The sequence below is a fragment of the Galleria mellonella genome, unplaced genomic scaffold (genome assembly GCF_026898425.1).
Source record: "Galleria mellonella isolate WM207_F2 unplaced genomic scaffold, CSIRO_AGI_GalMel_v1 utg36, whole genome shotgun sequence".
Taxonomy (NCBI): domain Eukaryota; kingdom Metazoa; phylum Arthropoda; class Insecta; order Lepidoptera; family Pyralidae; genus Galleria; species Galleria mellonella.
In genome coordinates, this window is record NW_026442086.1 from 2,831,356 (window position 1) to 2,850,416 (window position 19,061).

The 19,061-nt window shown below is 29.5% G+C and overlaps 1 protein-coding gene across 2 annotated transcripts in view; it reads left to right on the plus strand.

Moving 5' to 3' along the window:
* The window catches only part of LOC113520835 (integrin alpha-PS1), a 110,227-nt gene that overhangs the window by 1,144 nt on the left and 90,022 nt on the right, over positions 1–19,061 (plus strand). The gene's annotated exons all lie outside the window — the stretch shown is intronic.

A 19,061-nucleotide genomic window follows, 5' to 3' on the forward strand; every position in this document is an offset into this window, starting at 1 on the left:
ATATTTTACTGATTACATTTTTTTACCATATATTATTTTTTTTAAATAAAATATATATATTATAAATAAAATGGTTTTAAAGATAACGCAAATTAATATATCATATCGCACAAATTAAGAAATCGTTTTTATTTAATGCTTTATTTAAACAGATTCTTGATCAGAATTAAGAGCTGAAATTTATCTTCGCCAAATGCATCGAAATCTTTAATTATAGAATTGGTTAGGTGTATGAAATTCTCAATCTATATATCTATGAAACTTTATACATTACTGTTATTAGTAAATACGAATTGCTATTTTTAGTAAAGAAAGGTTCAACCCGAAAGTTCGGCGTCGTCGGTTCTTTCGACGCGAGAAATGTGCAATTGTTACGAGTACTTTTTACAATTCTACCAATGGGCTCAGAACTTCAGATGTTGTTATTTGTGAAGAACCCACAAGAAACTCATTAACTGTACATTTATTACATCTCTTTGGGTATAATTGCTGTAACTCATGTTTATTTGAATTTATTCATTCATTCACGTAGCCTAAATATTCTTTTTATGGAGAGAGACTCGTGTCCATCAGTGAACATATTTTTATAGCTCTGAGGATGGTAAAAATTTATCTATATGATTATAAAACAGCAACTCTGTAGCTGTATAGAAAGCGTAGCAAAAACAATAAAGACGGTATAGTCGTAGCTAAAACCTTTAATCAATGTTCATTTTATCGTATAATTTCGCAACAAATTTATTTGGCATACATAAGAAAGATGCCAAATAAATGGTGAATGCATTGCACCTCGACAGGCGCCAGGAATCTGTGACCTACTGCCAGTTCTAGTTCAGTTCAATGTACTAAGCTGATGAATAATTTAATATATTTATATGTAACCAGGTACCTTTAGATAAAAAACAAACACTAAAATCGTGTCAAGTGCTTATCAAATGCAGTCAAAATGAGAACTTTTTCTTTTCGAAATCTCATAAAAAATCTTTAAGAACACAGGCAAAATGATATATTAGTATGATAAAAACTATATACAAGAAATTTTTTTAGGTTTCATTATAAAAACAAATTAATTTATAATGTTTAGGTATTACAGATAGGTATATTGATGAAATTGTATTCATATAATTTGATATCTGGAACTTTAAGTAATAGATACCTCATATTCTTTTTCCTTTTCTGGTTTTTATATGAATAGATATAGAGAGAAAAACAACTACGGTAGATTTCTGAATAACATCAAATAGCCACTTGATAGATTCATAACGTCAGTTTTAAGACTTGATTCATGGGCCATGCAATTTCCTAGATTAGTTTACAGTGTCTAGATAAATGTTACGAGCTGCTACAACAAACTGGAATATTTCCAACGTCCCTCGTAGATAGTTACGTACATCACTCGGCTAAAATTGTAACTCAGTTAGAATAAGAATATATCCAGTTTCTAATTCTATGTTATTACCGATTTAAAGTTAGATTTTGATATTTTTTTCTATAGTTAAAAAAATATTATACTTTCGTATTGTTCTATTGTCAAGATTTGTTTTTTTTTTTTTGTGGATAAACGTTTGATATTAGCTGAAAAGCATACTTTAGCCAGTAGGTACATTATAAAGAGTGAACTTTATAAACACCACCTCAAAATTACCGGTAAAATAAACGTTTATTATATACAAATAGAAAATATTAGTATAATAAGATGAAACTTGGCACGAATATCTAGACTGAGTCCGAGTTTGTAAAAGTCAAATAAACAATGTGTACACCAAAGCATGAATTGAAAATGTGTTATGAGTATTATAACTATAGAACAGATAGCCAGATAGAAGTAACAAAATTATAAACTCCCATTTTTGCAATTGGCATACGTAAGACCCTAAGAAAGTTTCATAAAGCATAGTTATGTTTTATGAATATTACCCTTTCATTCATTGTATAGTTATACAATGGATGAAAAGGTAATATTTCAATAATTATTTTTTAGTATATATGTAATGCCGATTAGATTATCGAGATTTCGTTTTAGCTAAGTTCCACGTTGCTACTGATAAAGAAACCAACATATTTATAGAAATTAAAACCTAATATAACTTCGACTTTAAGAAGTAGGTTCTCAATTCAATTGTATTTGTTTTTTTATGTTTGTTACCTCATTACTTCGTCAGTTGTAAACCAATTTCAAAAATACTTTTTTTTATCTCAAAGGATATATTTGTAGATTGGCTCTATAGAAATTTTATCAAAATTGGTTTAGCAGTTTAGTTTTTAAATCAAAATAACTGATTTGCTACAACTGAAGTCGGTTTTTTGTTTATTGAACACAATTTAATTATAAAAGAAAATTATAAACATTTTCTTTAAGTTTAAAATTTAGGCACGATTGACTATTTCATGATCGTATAATCATACTACATACATGAGTCATAACAGTTATTAAGTGGTAGTAGTTTTCTAAAACTATTAGCATTCTACATTTATTTTTACTTTATTTATATTTATTTATATTTTATTGTACACACTAATATTATATAAAAACTATGACAGAGGTAAGTAATCAAATCAAATGTACAGAAACGAGCTTAGCTCTAAAAAGTTCTTTTCTAGTAAACCCAAACTGGAAAGGAGCATTAATATCAGCGGGTAGAGCGGTGTATAATACTGTGACAATTTTTAAACAAGGAGAACTACACAAACATAAATTTATACATAACTAATTATATTGCATGCAAAAATATATATACACATATACGTATATAGGTTAATTACTGACATAGTGTTCTGTTCTCAGACTTGCAAATTACTTAAAGTCCTATTAAAAACAGAATTATTATTGTCATATAAGTTAGTTTTCACATTTCACCAGTTTGTTGCACAGAACAGCGTAGGACGTTCATAATACTGCTGATGTGAAGTGTTGTGGAATCTTGAGTTACCGCTTACTATCTGATCGATCGTAATCTGTGAACAGAAAGCATCAACCGTCACAGACACAGCATTATATTAAACTAGCTGTGTCCGCGATTTTATAATAATAAATATTTATTACAATATTCTTTGATGCCACCTAGTGTTAAGTAGATGTAATACAGAACTTAACAATAGATGGCGTTTAAAAATTACAATTTGAAGTTAAAAAATACCCCTTCGTCATGTTTTTTTTAACTGTTGTATTACCTTTATGTGGACCCATATTAAGTTTATATTATGAAAATATTACAGTCTGATTGTTTTAAACTCGTTTTAAACAAAGATACAGAAGATCCGGTTTTTCCGTATATATATACAAACAAAGATTTGAAAGAGTAATGTTTTCAGTTCAGTATCGGATTTGCAATACATCCATAACTACATTTCTAAAATATTTAATGCATACTTTTTGGTTTTTCTGTGATGTTATTACAATTATATACATATTTATAAAGATACATATAGTATACATGCCTGTAAACGTTTAATCCTGTAACGCGCTAGAACCCAGTGCCATAAAAACTTAAAAAAAAAACCTGCCTGCAAACATCAAGGTTTGGTAGATAAACCTTTGATAATTTCAAATACATATAAACTAAGACCATCGTTTCCGTTAAAATATTTAAAAACCATTTATTATATAGGGATATATTTATACATATAAAATATGTTATCACATTGGTAATATATGTTCATGTATATCTTGTTTGCTTTGTAACTGACTTCGAAGAAGGAGTAAGTTTTGAAATTGAATGTTCTCTTCCTTTGATAAGTATGCACTAGAATATTTCTGCAATATTTTAGACAGTTTATTAAGAACCAAATTTATTTTAGAGGCTATCTCTAAAACTGTTCATCCATATAAATTTTCTAAAATTGAACTGATATATTTATTTGGTATTTGTCGTATGCATTAGTATTATCGTAATAATGATTATTAAAAACATTTTTTTATTCATATACGTAAGGTTCCTTAGAGGTTTCCGTCAGTATGATAAAATAAATTTGGATTTATCGAATATCCTTTATAGTGTAGATTTCAATCTTGATTGATTGATTTTGAGTATAAGTACGTTTCTATATGGCGTTATCGGTAATTTAAAAGATGTAATGCACAAATACAGACGTCTTCTCACAGTCTCATGTGATTTTGTACCATAGATTTTTATGTGAATTGCTTTTTTTACTGTTTTAGAAGTAAACTCTAGGTTTTTATTGTGCAGTTGAAAATAACATTCACATACGAATTACTTGAACTCATAAATTTATCAGTTATGGTTTTGACATACTGTTTTGAGTATGTATAACGTTATATTTTATGGAATGTGAAATGTAAACTACTGTAGTTTAAAAATAAATAGTCGTTGAAAGAGCACGTTTCAATAATCCCATATGTGGTCAACTAGGGTCGTCCCCCACAAAGATTCACACCAATTAAAAACTTCACACGTCGGTCGTGTACACGCTATTTCTACGAACTATTATGTATTATTTGGAACGGTACTTGAAATAAATCAATATTTACTTTACAAATATTAGCAAGAACTGTTACATTTAAAGAAATGAATATACTATTAAGTCATATTATAGAGATCTATAATACTATACTACAAATGTGAAAAATCTGCTTGTCTATTTATATGTAAACGATTGATTTTATTAAAATTTGCTATAGGATAGGCATGAGTAACGTTAGTACTGCTCAAATATCTATATATTGGGTTATTTGAACATTGATGGCGGAAAAAGGTTGTCACCTACTTCGTTTGTACCGGTCGGATATCTATATTAATTACAATGGGATTCTTTATTATGATATTAAACATTGAATAATAGACATTTAATATGTTTGTATTGAACTAATAAATAGATATTGCTATATGTTATCCACCCCTAATATAGAGGCATCTTAAAGCCGATAATAAACATAATCAACCCTGAGTGGATAAAAACATAATATCAACGGTATAATCTAGTAAACTGTTATTAATAAATAATATATAAAAGGTATCTCTATTAAATATAAATCTTTTTCTATTTATATATTTTAAATTTTGCCAGCCGAATTGTGGCAAAATATGTGAACCTTAGATTATATAAATAGAAAGATCTATCTTTTTTTATCTATTTTCTTTTTGTCAGCTAATTGGCAAATAAGCTGATTCGTTTTTTATCAGTATTCTATATACTTTTGCATAAAATGTGTCTTGACATACATTACATACATTAAAAGAAGGAGAATTTAAATATAGAATACAATAGTAAGAAATATAAATAGAAAGACAATATAAATATAGAAGTCATAAAGGAATCATTTATAACTATATATCATTCAAAAATTGTATGAAAAAGTTGACCCGTTTTTTCGAAGCATTTCTATGGAGATACTTTATCTATATAATCTACGATATGAACTTATTATAATTTTAATATCTTACTTACCATGTTTAGTGCAAATAAATATTCATTCATTTATTCATTCTTTATACTCACATGTAATTCTTTATTTCTTAATTGTAAAAAAGTTTGAAAGGTTCCCATGATGGTTCTAAAATACTAAGTAGGTATCTGCTAACGAAGTAATCGTATACTGACGTGCGTAATGGTGTCCGTAATTCTCCCGTGACACATGGGAGTATGTTCCAATTAGTGAACATCATGGGTGAGATTAACTCGATTATACTTATAGCGATGTTATTTATAAAAACTACAAACATTGACAAATACGCTTTTTTTTATTAATCATTCAAACTACAACCATATGGTTCTATATATAAAGCTTATCATTGATATACGGATTGGGGATACGTAGGATTAAACCCCGTGACTTCAGTTATGCAAAGCGATGTATATTTGTATTGTAAATGTTAGTTGCTGCAAGTTCAAATTTTTTAAGGTTCTGTAGAGAAAGGTCAGAATTAAATATAAATAATATTTCGTCATACCTGCTTATCAATTTGTCTGTCTATTCGGATATCACAGCATCAAAATTATTTAATCAAATACTGTATCGTAAACCAAAAAAAAAAAAAATTAATCTTCTAGTTTTTTTTTTAATGTAAATTAAAATGAAATTAAAATAAAAATTTTGATGTTTTTCCACGTTTTTACAAGTACTGATATAGGGTAAAGTGTTATAATGAGTAAAAAATATGTGATCGGAATTAAAAATGGTGATTTTTGATTGAAGCATTACATCTAATTTGGAAATTCAATGTATTTTGTATCGGTTTATATATTTTACAATATCACATATAATATATTAATATTTCACATATAAACGTGGAAATAAAAAAAATATTATGCTTAAGATTACGAATATAATCGGAATTTCATTCTGCTGCGAATAGAATCCTAAATCACTGTCTAATATATAATAGGGTTCAAACATGCATTCGCAGAGACCGTATCAGTGTACAATGCAATTAATAATTTGTGAATTCTGCGCCCACGGGCGTAGTTTCAATCGAAATAATATGCTACTTATATATTTGTTACACGAGAATTGTTCGTAGTAGATACTTGTTTGCGATAACATTAAGATTTCATTTCCGATAACGTAACAGTCTTCATTCGTGGTTCGACTAGGACGTGAATAGGTACTAGTTTCTTCGAATATTTAATACTATTGTCTGTCTAATACACAGACGTCAGTGATATTGCAATATATTGAATAAAATATCTATTATTGCAGAATTTTGTTTTATAAAAGACGGGAATTACCGTCATTATTTATGTAAACTATGATCATATCAGCCGTTAACTGTCCACTGCTGAACATAGGCCTTCCCTGTATTGTAAAGTTTTGCCAGTAGTTGCCACGCTTGGCAGATGGGTTAAAAACCGAAATTAGACTTTAGTTATATTTTAGAGGGACGCTACTGCCAATGCCTCGACCGTTAAGTTCCCTTAGTTGCCTCTTACGACATCCACGAAAAAGGAAAAGTTGGCCTATTTTATGCCGTGACCACACGGTAAACAGGCGACAGAATATAGGTAAATTATGTTAATGTACCTGAATAATGTCGACGTTTCGATCAAGTTACAACAACCATGGTCACAAGTAGACTGATGTAGTGCTGTCATGTCTTCGATTCCAATGCAAAAGTATTAATCTTCAACCCACTCATTGGCTCACATCACACTAATTGTGTCACTATAATAAGAGTTTTTGCATACAACACTGACCATGTCTTTATTCGATGTAACATATTTACCGACACTATGGAGAAGTAAAGTTTTTTGTACATATTACTGGTTATTATTATTGCTGAATCTCACAGAAAATAATAAATGACAGCTTCCATATTATAAAGAAATTACAAACTATTTCGACATTTAGAATTCTGTGTTTTCATTTATCGTAGAATAAACTTCTTTTATATTTTATATTGTAATTTTTTATATACTTTTTTCTTATATACTTATATGTATATAGGAATGATATGAGTGATGACTAATGAAAAATTATATATTTTTTAGCTACGTCTGTTTTAATTGTTGTAATTACATAAATTGTATGTTTGTTGTTTGAATTTAAGCAATAGATCCAGTCAGTAATGTAACGGTCACCCACTGGAGCGGTGCGTAGGAGCCTTCACGGTAACAACCAGTCTCTCTTAACTAAAGTGATTATAAATCTCAAATTTTCTTAAGAACTACTGGATGTCTAGTGTAGAAAATTATTAGCTAATATATGTTCGTATATTACATAAAATATTACTTAGTGTATTACCAATAAACACTAACTGCAAAAGTATATATGAGCAAATTCATATTGTGAAACGCTCGTATCTAAAATTTTGAATGTTTTTTTTTTTTTTTTTTATAGACATGAGCAGTACCATGGACATAACATATACTGTTTCGCCCATGATACCCCTATGCGTTGTCAATCCTGAGGACTCAGATGTTATTCCTCTGTACCCTGTAAATTGATACCGAAACACAGCCATGCAAACACAATGATAATACGGGTACCCAAAAATCATCTGGTAAAATGTTTACAAATTTAACAATGATAATATCGGGAAAAATCATCAAGTTTAACAAGGAGTTACAGCGGTGCATGAATTTTTTGTACAAAATTAAATCTAGAATGTTTAAAAAAATTATAAAATTTAGTAATCGTACTGCAAGTTTTCACAAAGAGGGTTGACGTCAGGCAGGCGGCTGGTCGTAAAACTAAAAGCCAAATCTTTTTGTAATATGGATAAAAACATGTTACGCTGATCCCAAATAATAATCGGGATAAAGGTAGGAAGATGATGATGAGTAATCGTACTGCAAGTTGATACAGACAATTATAGCAACATCAGCAAAAATAATTTTAAGAAATAGTTTATTTAGTAATTTCTGTAATGTATGTATACGAAAAATAATTATAATAATAGAAAAGAATGTTCAAAAGAATTTGAACGTATGGTTAACTCATTGTCAGTGCTGATTATAATAGTGTATCTCAGTATAAGTCATATACATATAAATAAGTCAGCATAGTAACTCAACAGCTTTGTATGAGCTGGTGACGGGGCCCGCTGTGCTATGATCAACATAAGTTGTTGGAACGGGTTAATTATGTTTGTTGTCACTTGATGCATTACAAGATCACAAACCTGTTTATATTAAAGGTAAGAGAAAATATTTCTTATGTATTTTATTTTAAACACTTGAGATATATAATAACAGGTAACCCTTCGAAATATAAAAGCTGGGTAAAATAAAAATTAAATACTTTAAATTTAATTAACATAGTAAAATTTATCTAAATTTCGCTCTAATGAAGCAATTAATACAATACTTAGTTTAGTACTAAGTGTAAGTATAGTATGTAAATATTATTTAAACTTATTATTAAGCCTTAATTTAAATTATAAAATTATTAATATACTATATAACCCGAATCCAACATTGTGTATCCGAATTCTTTTAATAAATATTTTATGTAAGTTTTCCTTCAAATTTATTAATAAACCCTTAAAGGATAATTTTTATTAAATAATATATTCATTATAGGCCTATTAAAGGCATATTTAGAATATTTTACTAATTAGCCATTGGCCTGGAATCGTTCGCATTGAACTAAATAGTTAAAGAAACTTTATTTTTAGATTGTTTTTCCTATGTGTTCGCTTTGGAGTTGTGGAATATTTTTAATTTATATTAATCTAAATAATTAATGTAATATATATCCATCCACATAAGTAATAGAATTAATTAATAATTAACGAATATTAATTACAAAGAAACTCAGGTGTATACCAAACACTTACATTGAGCAGGAGATATAGAATTTCCAAAAGAGTATTAATATATTTATTATAACTTGTTGCTCTTAAAACTTAACAGTAAAGTAATATTTTAGAACAAAGATAAAAAATTAGCACGGCTATTTGGATATGCAAAGTTTTATAGTTATTGTATTTCTGATATCCTGTATATTTGCTCTATAAAGGTTCCGTGATACTTGTAATAAATTAGTAAACACGTATATAATATGAGCTTGTTATTATTGTTAGTATTTATATTAATATCTATGATTATATTAATTACGATTCGTTCATTCAATTATTTGTGACTGATTTGGTGTTCTAATGTTCGCTGCTTGGTTTCTAATTAGATTATATGGTTTCTCATAACATTGGGTATCCTAGCTCGATGGCTAAGCAATCAATCAGCGTGATTATGTTGCATTCATTATTCAAACAGTGTAATATAAATTGTAAATGACTACTAATTATAACGTCATCCATTTATTATAGTTTTCTTTGACTAATTGTAATTCAGAGTATGTCATATTATACCACAACAATGAAACCGTGCCTTTATATAATAAACGTAGGTCACTGTCGAAATATGCACAAGGTTTTGTCTAGTCGGTCAATTAAAATAAAAAAAAAAAGAAAGAAAACAAAGTAAACTTAAATACGATTCAAAGTAATTTTTAAACAAATATGTATGATATGTTATCCTATAGTTTTGTAAATATGGATTTAAAGAGTTGTAATGTAGATAAGAATTTAGCACTATTTACAAAATATTTACAAATAAATATATTATCTATCTACTTATGCGGTTATCATTAATCGTGTAGAAGTGTTGTTTTCTCCATTTCCCTGCCTGACTTGGATCTCTCTCGTCTTATCCATAATATTAATATTTAAGAAACATGTTATCATAATAACATCAATCTAATTAATAGAACCATTTCTTGGGTGCGTGGCATACTACTACTGTCCTTGCATGCCGTTCATCTCTACCTCGTGCATCTAGGTTGTAGAATAAGCTGCGTCGTCACATTTCCCTTTACAATATAAGATGGGAAATTTGAAAAAACGTGCCTGCAAACATTTAAAAGGGCAGCAACGTACTGACAAGTCTTCTCGTGTTGCAGGTGTACAAGGGCGATGGTAGCCGCTTTCCATTAGATGAAACGTCTGCTTGTTTGTCTCCCTAACAATAAAAAATCTATACGTATTTATGTGCTACTATTAAGGTTTATTTTGTATTAACTTAGTGTAAGAATACGGATGTATAACTTATCTTTTGAAATAAGTGACTGATATTTTAATTATTTTATATGAACCAGGATCTATAATCATTTAAGACGTTATTTAAAAACTGATTTTATTTCTGATAGAAATCCCGATATGAGAGTCCATCTTTGAAATTTAAAATAATTACCAGAATCGGTTTACAACTGGCAAAGATATCATGTAACATACATATGAGCATTACAACTCCTTGTTTTTGATGTTGGTAAAATATTAGAGCATTCCAACCATTCAAGCGTGTACCAAATCGAGCTGTTGGATTCGTTGGACATCCGATATGTTATCACTGTAACCTAATTCGCACCACATCTGTTTATAATAGATAGCCACTATTGTGAAACAGTTTCATTATTTATCTCAATTGAAGAGAGTATCGTTATAAAATACCTATATGCCGTGATATTGCAAATCTCCGACTATGCTATTTATCTATATAAATATTTCTATTTCAATAACTTAAAAGGGAATAGGGTTCTTCCTTCTGTCTCTTAAATAATTTAATTATGAACGAAACCGAATGATAAATAACAATTTGGAAATAGCAAAATTTCGATGTCAATAGAAAAAAATCTAATACTTATTCGTATTAGATTTTTTCTTTTTTGCGATTTAAGATTTTGCTTTTGTTAGGGCAACTAATTTATGTTTTCAATCGTTTCTGTCTTTGATTTGCACTTAACTTCTCGCTACAACATAACGCCTATTTTTCCTTTTAATTTGTTGATCTTCTTCCTTTTTCCATCTTCCATCTTTCCAAAATCTTTATAAAGTCATCATGTATTTTAACCCAAAATATTTCCTTTCCTATTTTCAATTAATTTTATTCATGTTTTTCTTTTATTTACATATAGTCAATATTCAGTCGTTACTTATTCTGCTTAGCTTATTCTTTCCATTCTCCTCCTCCATCTTTACATTTTAAAAGTATTGGGCATTGATATATATATTTTTTTAAAACCAAAAACCCATTTAAGTCACGAATACTAACGATTTAAAACTGAACACGACGTTGGACGTGTAAAAAGTTGAAAAATTTCGTCGAACGCGGTCTCTCGATCCGAACCGAACCTCGTTTCTTTATTATTTATTTTTTGTGGCAGGTCTTTACGCGGTGGGCTTTTATTTCTTTTTGTTGGCACAGCCTCAGCCTTGTGCGGCTACAGCCTTCGTTAGCACAAGGTCACTGGCTCCGCCGTTTGCCCCTATTGACGCACTACACCGGCCGTATTATGAAACCCATTCTGCGGTAATGGACTTATTTTTGTTTTATAAATTCAAAAAGGAGCTTCTCAATTCGACTGTATTTTTTTGTATATGTTACGTGATATCTTTACTATATATGAATAGGTTTTACTGAGTTTTTAAAGGTTTAAAAAGCACGTAATACGTTACTTTGCCAATTTTGTATCGTTTCTGATAATTCGTTTTTAAATTAATGAAATTTACTTATTTATTTATTGGTTTTGTAATAATAATTTTACCAATATTGAAGTCGCTGTTTTTATTTCATTTATAATTTAATTGAAACGTAATAGCCCCATATAAATTTTTTGATTTTAGGTTTTTTGTGGAACAAAACCTCGAATTACGATATACCCATATTAAGTTTTGATAGTACTTTTTCGAATCGATTATATGAAAATAATACGGCAATAATACTAAAGTTTTCTCTTTTACAGTTTAATATAACAATAGTAATATTATAAAAAATATTGATTATTAAAAAAATTACATTTTTTTATTGTAATAATATTGTATTTTATTATTATTACTATACAAATAATAAAATGTGCATGTGACTTTATGATAGCGAATGTACATTGTAACCGATTTAAGGCATGGACTTCTTTAAATTGTTGCTATCAGATACTATTAAATTTTTTTGATGTGAATCATTTATAGCTATTACCTTCCTTAGTGTAACATAAATTTGCCGTGTAATATGTTGGATATATTAAGAATTGTTATTTAGTTCACTAAGCAATTTATGATATTATTATTCGTTTATTCTAAATAAAAGTCGATAAAAATGAAAAAAAGGTTAATACCTAAAAGCGAAAACTATATTATAGAGAATAAATAATATAATAAACTTTTACCAAGAAATAAAAATTTCATTTAAAATTGAATAAAAGCCCATGGCCAATATCGATATAAGTAATCTTTCAGCATTACCAAATACTTCACATTTGATCAACCAAGTACGATACCTATGATCCTTTAGGTTGAACTTTTATTTCATCACGTAGGTATCATATTATGGTCGATAGTAACAGATATGTGTCAGAACCTATCATCAATATTTTATTAATAAATATTTGCTAATGTCGCAGTCAGGATCACACGACAGATAGAGATATGATGGCGTCCGTGTTAATTTAGCCCGTTATCGTACAGAGATAATTTGTGATAATCCTGTTTACATAGAACCATATCGACGCTGGAACGGAAAAATGTATTAAGCGCCACTATGGCTGATATTGAGTAATAATATTATAAATGTAAAAGTTTGTAGAGACAGTATTTGTATGTTTGCTAATAAATAATTAAATGGATTTGAATAAAATTTTGTGTATGAGATAATGATATGGGATACTTTATATATCGATTTGAGGCCACGGAAAATAGTTAAATAAGTTTTTTTAATGGGTAAACATGAAATGATTTCCTCGCTTGTACTATGATGGATGCCAGTGAGGGATGATAGGTGAGGATGAAAAGATAGATTATTATATTAAGACAGATCGATCGCGATGAATCTTATAAAATTCACTAAATGGCGCTTAATACGTTTTGATTTTCTAGCATCGATATTATAGTTATGGCGTCGCCGGGCGTTTCCACTTTCCGACCACTGTTTGTTGACGACTCAAGGTGACGTGTCTTACGTAACCACACCACCACCTACGCAAACAATGAAAAGAAGCTTTCATAGAAAGTACGGTCGACAGACGTCAGGATAAATATGAATAATTTTTATTGTCCTTCTTTTGAAGTTTTTAAAATAAATATAAAAAAAATCTTTAAACACGGTAATGAGTGCATCATGGCCTAATAGTACACAACTACGACTTTTAGACATCAAAGATCGTGAGTTCAATGAAGGCCAATAAAAAAAAAATAAGAATCTGCTTCTTTTTTAAGTCGATTAATAAATATAATTTAATTAATATAAAAAAGACAAATTATAAAAATAATTATTGTGTGATTGAAAATATCGAAATATTTTGATACTGATGTTTGTACTCGCATCTTTTAAGGTTTAATACGACTATACGATGTGGTTTCAATCCCTGCTCAGATCAAAGTTTTATCAATTACACAATAATTATTAGAATATGATTTTAACAATAATTCATATTAAGTAATAAATTTCCAAATATCTTATTATAATTAAATAACTAAATAAATAAAAATCAATACCTTTATAGGGTAGGTATACTTAATTATTAGTATTTAAATTTATACGTGACGTTTTTATTTATAGCTGTATCCAATAATTTCCCTAATCATTCTTTTACTTAACCATTATAGCTTGTTACGAAAAGATACATCCTATAATAATCTTAACAATTTTTTTACGATTTCAGTTAAAGAGATTTATATTCAAATTAAAATGTGTAAACATATTTGTTAAATAAAAAGAGAAATGTTAAGGGACTCAGCGACGCCTAATGAGATAATAAGTAGGACGGATAATGTTGTAGACAATTTGATGTTTGAACATGTATTACTTATCCAAATATTTGGCTATTTTTCAAGCTTTTAGATGCTGTTAACATAGTAGTTTATTTAGTAAAAGTGCTACTTAATAGGTATGAATTATAAAGCAAAAAAGACATTTTCTAGTCTACTTCTGTCATTCGGTTCGGATTTGGCTTATTTATTCCGCAATATATACAAAAATAACAATCGAACTAAGATATTTATTTCTATTAAAATTGTTGTTATTCAGTTGAAAATATATTTTTTTTTATACAACTTAGAATGGCAAACAAGCTGACATGCCCACCTGATGGAAAGTGGTAACCGTCGCCTATAGACATGAAAAGTACCATGGACATAATATAGTATACTGTTGCGCCCATGATACCCATAGAAGAAAGACTCTGTTTTCCGCACTTAGCCTCCCATTTGGGCCGTTGTGCGTTCATGTTCATTCATGATACCCATTATATTTATACAGTAAAAAATTAAATAGAATTATTATACGAGTATCATAACAGAAAATCTTTATATGGTAGTTATTACAGGACAAATTTAAATAAGACTGAAGCTTGTTAAAAACTATTACTTACATCCCTACAAATGCCTCATCTTCAGTACATCTGTTCATGCTATTGACTATAGACTTCCATTTAAAAAGCGATTTAGCGAGACCAGCTTGACACGACATAATATTTTCTCTTCAAATGAGCTGAGTTCCCAGGCTATTGTCGACAACCGGCCTTTTAAGGCGATGCTTGAGTACAGTCGGATCACAAACCAGATTCTTAGGCATAATCTGTTAAATTCGAGTATTTTAAAGATATTCTGACTATCTCGGGTGTTGTTATGCATTATTATTATGACTTTATGCCCGTTTATGGGGAATTACGTGTTTTCTTGTAATGTAGTTAATGAATTGGAGTTATAACTGTATAATGTTAATGACGTTTTAAAAACTCGTATTTGCGGCAATTTATAAGTGTAAAGAAATCTTACAAACAATGATTAGATAAGATTTTTTACAGCCTTTAATACCTTATATGAACTGCGTTTTGCGTCTTAATGAGATTTAAAATTACTGGTTTCTTCTTGAGATACGTATCGGAAAGCAAATCTCATAATATTCCTGTATTAAATTTAAAAACAACGCATCCAACATATAATAAGTATGATCATTATATCGGCCTTTAACTGTCCACTGCTGAACATGATCCTTGGAAGGTTTTGCCAGTAGTTGGCATTGCTTGGCAGGCAACTACTGATTGATATTGATTGGTAACCGCAGTTAGGCTTTTTTTATGGATGATGATGGAATGGTAACCCCAGCTGCGCTAACGATATACGCTGGCGGGGCACCAGTGAGGGATGATAGATGGGAATGAAAAGGCAGGTCAGTTAGCCCATCGTGATGAATACATCTGGAATTCAGGGCGACGGCTTCCAGGGAGAACCGCGTGAAGGTCGACCTGGTAGGGTATATTACTAGCAATGGGACTGGTAGTCCGCATTACTAACAACTCCTTCTTCTCCCGCAGTTAGGCTTTGAAGATGTTTAAAGTGGTACGCTGCTACCTATCCCTCGTCTTCCCTTAGTTGCCTCGTACGATACCCACGGGAGAGGAAGAGCTGGCCTGTTATATGCCGGGACCACTTGGCCTATTATAGTACTGTTATGCACACTTTATTGTAGTATACTCAAGTTAAGTTAAAACCATATAAATTACTTGTAAATGTATTTCTTGCTTGATAGGATCATAGTAGTGGGTATAATGAATTCAATTAAAATGTTTTTAGCAGGTACAAGTTATAATATTAAATGCTATTTACAACTACCAACTTTGCCCACGTGTGTTATCAGAGCACTTCGCATATGTTCTTAAGTATTAATCTAGGATATAGTTTATACAAATGCTAAATATAGGTCTAATCAATTCAACTATTCAAATATGACTAAGTATCAAATGTCCAAACTTTCACATTTATAATATTAGAGAATATTTGCATTTAACTCTATAGTTTGTATCGAACATTTGTTTTACATTAAAGTAGCTTTATATGTACACTTAAAGCTTGCGGCTCCCTGTCAAGAATGGGCGATCGGAGAGTCGCATTCCCACTAATTGGACGTCTGAATACTGCTCACTATGGTATTGGAACGTAATCCCGATACTGACCACTTTCACTTTTTTTCTGACGAAATTACTTCTTTTCTTTTTTCGTAAACTTTTATTTTTTATCGTTAAATATATTCTGTTAATTGTATTTCATTAATAAAAAAATTTACATAATAAGGATAACATATAGTAATTTAGAATCAGTTATTTCTTGGTATCGTGACGTATATAAATTCTTCATCGTTGTTCTAGTACTGTGAAGTTGGCCGCAGGAATGCCATAAAAGATTTTCGTGTCACAATTCGAACGCTTCTTACATGCGTTACTTTTATTTTAATAGTATTATAACTATAAACTATAAAATTTACGTATCTTTTAAAGGTGATATTAATTGAAAATATCGTATATGTTAAACTAAAACTAGTTTATGTGATAGATAATGCGGTGTGCATGTTGAAAATCCTATTTTTTTAAATTTAATATGTCAATTTCGATGTATAAATTGAAAAATATTGGACCTGTTGCATAATACGATTCCATTAATCTTATTTATATTTTGTTGTACTATTTTTATGAATATTATTGTTATAACATCAAATATCTAAAATAATGATGTGCAATTTGAAATTGACTACAGTTTATTTTCATTGAACGATATTTATAATAGCTAACCTTGACTGAATGGCCAAAATTTCTATTAGACATGCAGTAACTGTTAAAAATAATAGCTTAAACATGTTTTATGTTCTTTGTACAAACAAACAACGAGTTGAACAACCGTTTTACTAGACATTGTTTATGGAAACTCCTAACTAAGGTTGGGTTTATGAAAATAAACATGGTTGATATTTTATGACGAATTTTAATATTAAATCTAAGTATATATATAATCCTTAGTAGGGTAGTTAGAGTTATTTGTCGCATAATTCCGTTGTAGTGAACATAATATTCGAAATGCTCACATTTCGCTGAGTGTATTAGAACCCAACGTGCCAGGAGGCAAGTTTACGGCTATCACACGGATTAACGTTGTATGTTATCGATATTTTTGGCATTGTACAAGTTGAAATTGATGACTTTTTAACTGTATAATTCGAGGTAGTATGTATATTATTGCGATACAAAGTTCTCTAAATTTTTATTCCAATTCACCAATATCAGAGGGATATGCCCATTTATTTTGTTATATTTATAGATTGACCATCTTTTATTAAGGGGGCATTACTTGCCCTGGAGCCTAACTATATTACGGTTTGCAAACGGTGAATGCGTTGTTAGTGTTTTCAATAGGATTATGGCGGTTCGTTACGACGACCTTGTTAGTACTTGCGTTCAATTCAGTTGGTGTTATTGTTGTTTGAAGTGTATTTGCATTTTTTTATCTTTTTTGCATCTATAATAAAAACGCAAGTACTTATCATGTTGATCACTAGTTAGAATATAAATAAATAACTAATATACTGAACAAATATTATATCAGGCAAATAAAATTATGAGGACATTTATATGTCTAGTTCTTTTGAAAAATATTCATTAGGAATAAACTAGCAACCTGGATTTGCATGAGTGTAGGTTGTAAATACAAATCTGGTGTAAAAAATATCTAAATAATAGTGAACCTGGTATCATAATATGTTGTGTGTTTTAGGAGAGGTAAGCGGAGAAATAAACGCGGATAGCGACTTTATTTTTTATAAGTAGTCTAATATTTATCGAATAGTTAAATATAATTTATTGTAATTTTTCATTGTTACTAAGTTACTTTAAAGTGCGAAATAGAAATTGTTAATATTATGGAATGATAATTGCTCAATTGACACAAAATATTCGATTATTCCTGAAGCAGAGTTATTTTCATTATCGTACTTGTACAATGTATTAGTAGTACTTATAAATAGTACTTATAAAGTGCAATAAAGTAGAATCTTTCTCTATCTGAAATCTACAAGTAACAGGCAAGGTGCGGTAAAAGTGTTATTCACATTTAGTACTTTCCATTAGTAACAGTGTTTAATGTATTAAGCAAAGAAAGTAGAAAAACTACTATACGTTTTCAAGTTCCATTCCATGTGGGTGTGTATGCAATAAACATTTGATAGGGTAAATTCCTTTTAGGAATGGCACGACTCGTTACATTAAATGTGAAATGCTTTTACTGAGAACGTATTGTATAGGAATAAAACATTTTTAAAGGTGCAAAAGAGATTTGTGTGCATTTCTAAGAATTTGAATAATAAACACTGGTTTACACAATAGGAGCAGGTAGAAACGAAGAAGCAGTTAGCGTTTTTAGTTGATATAGTTTTTCAGCAAATTTATTTTTGCATTTATTTGTATAAGACATTTACAAAAAAAAAATATATTGTTTGTTGTTGTTAGTCGTTGTTAGTAGTATAATTAATTTGTGTTGTTGTTTACCAGAAGAAGACTTTGTACAAAAATCGTTTGCATAAGTCGTTTCGGTTTGAAGGGAAGATACGGCAGTAAATTTACAAGGAACGGAGGAATAACACCTGAGTCCTCAGGAATGGCAACGCATGGGAATATCATGGGCAAATTAGTATACTCTGTTATGTTCATGGTACTGCTCATGTCTATAGGCGATGTTTACCACATTCCATCGGGTGTGCCGTGAGCTTGTTTGCCATTCTTAGTTGCATAAAAAAAGTACATTACGCAATTTGATCCGGATGAATTTAGAATATATATATATATATATATA